We start from the raw sequence: 3,324 nt of genomic DNA on the forward strand, positions 1-3,324 counted from the left end.
GCTGCGCGGCGCCGGGGAGTCTGTCCGCAGACTGGGCGGAGCGGGGGCGGAGGGGCGGGGAATTGGGCGTGGCCTGGGCTGAACGGCTGGACCACCGGCCCCGCGACCCCCAGCACCGCCCCGAATCGCGAGCGCTGCGCGCTGATAGTATCTACTCGCTGAAAGCTGGGGACACAGCAACCAACAAGGCCGCCCGAATTTTCCGAGCTGGAAAAACCCACCAGCTGGTGGAGCGGAGCATCCAGGTTTATGATGCAAGTTGTAACAAGTGGTAAATGAATACTAACTAGGAGACAGTTTCGTTCCACGAGCATTTGCTAACCCTGAGACTCCGGTTAACAGTAGCCTAAAAATCAATTCCTGCAGAAGGAAATGGCAACCCACTCCAGTATTCTTGCCTAGGAAATCCCGTGGACAGAGGAGCCTGGCGGGTTACAGATAATGGGGTCGCAAAGAATCGGACACGACTAAGCGACTAACACTAACTAAAAATCAACTACTGTAGTTCGATTGTTCATTCAGGCGCAGAGACATTCCCCCTTCCTTTCTATCGCAGCCCTCCCCACGCCCCGTCAAAGCTCAGCAAAGCTCTCCCTTCCTAGAGCCCAGGAAGCCTCCAGCCTTGTTTTCGTCTGATTTCACTACCTCTTCTAAAGCCGAGAAGGACTTATCCCCTCTGAGATATTCGGGAGTGGGATGGTGTGGCAGAGGCCCTGGCTGCTCCTTGGGCACTCACACCAGGAAGTCATCGCTGGGCCCCTTCTCTGCCCCAGAGCTAGGGTGACCTAGGGTGGATGGATGAAAGCACTGGGGAGCTCCTGTTCAGGCCTTCTAGCAAGCTGGGCAGAGAGCAGGACGGCCTGAGAAATCCTGGCCCCACAGTTCTGGCTCATAAGTGCCCAGTTTGGAATGGGCATGGGATCCACTGGTGGACCACACTGCCACCCAGCCTTGGGTTCCTGGCTTGACAACTGGCCCTAGAAGAGGCTAGTGGGAGGTGGGGTTGCCACAGAGTTCTTAGCCAGCCTCTGCAGTTGGGGAGGCAATTCTGTGGGTGAAAAGTCAGTGGAATTCCTGCAGAGGGGGCTCATCCTGCACATTCCTGAGCAGGAGCTGTCCAGGACACTGCCCTCAGACATCTCTTCCAGCATGCCCCACACCATCCACCCCATCACTCAAGCCATATTTGACTCTTGTCTTCTCCAATATACCACCAAGTTTCAATGTTTAGGAAAAGGCAATGGCAACCCACTCCAGTACTCTTGCCTGGAAAATCCCATGTACGGAGGGGCCTAGTGGGCTGCAGTCCATGGTGTCGCTAGGAGTGAGACACGACTGAGCGACTTCACTTTGACTTTTCACTTTCATGCATTGGAGAAGGTAATGGCAACCCACTCCAGTGTTCTTGCCTGGAGAATCCCAGGGACGGGGGAGCCTGGTGGGCTGCCGTCTATGGGGTCTCACAGAGTCGGACACGACTGAAGCGACTTAGCAGCAGCAGCAGCATGCTTGATACAATGAACATTAAAACCCAAGTTGTAGGACTTCCCTGGTAGTCCAGTGGTTAAGAATCCTCTGCCTGCGTTCGATGCACATGCATTCGATCTCTGGTCTGGGAAGATCCCACATGCTGGGAAGCAACTAAGCACGTGCGCCCTAGAGCCTGTGCTCTGCAGCAAGAGACACCACTGCAATGAGAAGCCCGAGAGCCACAAGGAAGACCCAACACAGACAAAAAAAAAGCATGATAAAGGTATGTTATTAAGTGTAACGGCTGTTTTTCCATCTCCAAAACTGTGATTCAGTTGGAGGTGCATTTTGTGAGCTGCAACAGAAGAGAGGGAACAATGTATTTCTCTGGAGAGGGACCTTGGCATCCCAGCGTGAGGGGGAGGTCCTCCTGAGGTCCAGAATGTGGGTGAGCCGTCACACCCACATGAGCAGGAAGGCCAGCCAAACTGATGTCTCTAAGGAGAAAAGCCCCACAATCCAGCCTGGAGCCAACGAAGCAAATTTCTGTCATTTAGAGGAGATGCTTCATTTCTTATTTCTCACCAGAAAGTAATCAGAAAGACTGAGGGCCAGGCTCAGAGCACTTTGCTATCAGTTTAATGATAAAACCAGAATTTTGGGGACAAGTTGTTTACCTCCTGGGCCTGTGCCATATGCTGGTTCCCAGCACCCTGGTTGGGATCCAGGACAGGGTGAGAGGTCTGGGTCTGGCCAGTGGGTGTGTTGACTTCTATGGCTGTCCTGGCAGGAGGGGCCCCAGGGCTATGGAGGAACAGACAGTTAGGAGTGTGGATTCCGGAACTCCAGGAAGAAGGCGGCGCAGGCAGGTGATGCCCAGGATAACTGGGTGTTTCTATTTATACCACCAGGCCTGAGGCCAGGTCTCCAAAAGCTGCCCATGGGGGCCCTGCCAGAGCTAGGCTGGACCCAGGAAACTGCTGAGTGTGGTGTGGATTGTGAGCGTGAGGTAGGGGGAGAGGGTGAGGTGGGGGTTGAGGTGGGTGAGCTTGATCCCAAAGCTAATTCAAGGTTCTGACCATGTCCACCTGTGTATGTCCATCAACACTCCCCTTTTCTCATTCTGGACATCCCCAGGTTCCAAAACCATGGATCAAGGCCAATGACTCATTACACCAAAGATCTGCTAGGGTCTAGAGTCAGTGTCAGGGAGAGTCAGGGAGCTGGACTCTAGGTGTGTGACAGAGTGGAGGCCAAGAGGGCACTCATGGGTGAGGGGATGAGCGCGTGTATACAGATGTCAAAAAGGATGGACAGAAATATCAGAATTACCTGTGCAGGTGCAGATGACAATAACAAGGAAAACCGAGTTAAGTTTGGAAAGCTATTTGGCATTATCTATCAGTATTTTCTCTTATTGAGAATTTATTTATTTTTGGTTGTTTTGGGTCTTTTGCCGCACAGGCTTTCTCTAGTTGCGGTGAGGGGGCTACTCTTTCTTGAGTGCTTGGGGTCCTCACTGTGGTGGCTTCTCTTGTTGTGAAGCAGGGGCTCTAGGGGCACAGGCTTCAGTAGTCGCAGCACTTGGGCGGCAGGGGTTTAGGGCACGAGCTCAGTAATTGTGGCACATGAACTTGTTGGACTAAGTCCATGTGCCACACACATGGCCCACATCCCACGGCATGTGGGATCTTCCCGCACCGGAAATCGAACCCATGTCCCCTGCGTTGGCAGGCAGATTCTTATCCACTGTACCACCTATCAATATCTTTAAGTGAATGTGCTTTCACTCAACATGTCATGGTTTTGAGTTATAAATGTACCCTATAGATATAGGCACACATCTACATGAAA

Source organism: Bos indicus, chromosome 21 (genome assembly GCF_029378745.1).
Source record: "Bos indicus isolate NIAB-ARS_2022 breed Sahiwal x Tharparkar chromosome 21, NIAB-ARS_B.indTharparkar_mat_pri_1.0, whole genome shotgun sequence".
Lineage (NCBI taxonomy): Eukaryota > Metazoa > Chordata > Mammalia > Artiodactyla > Bovidae > Bos > Bos indicus.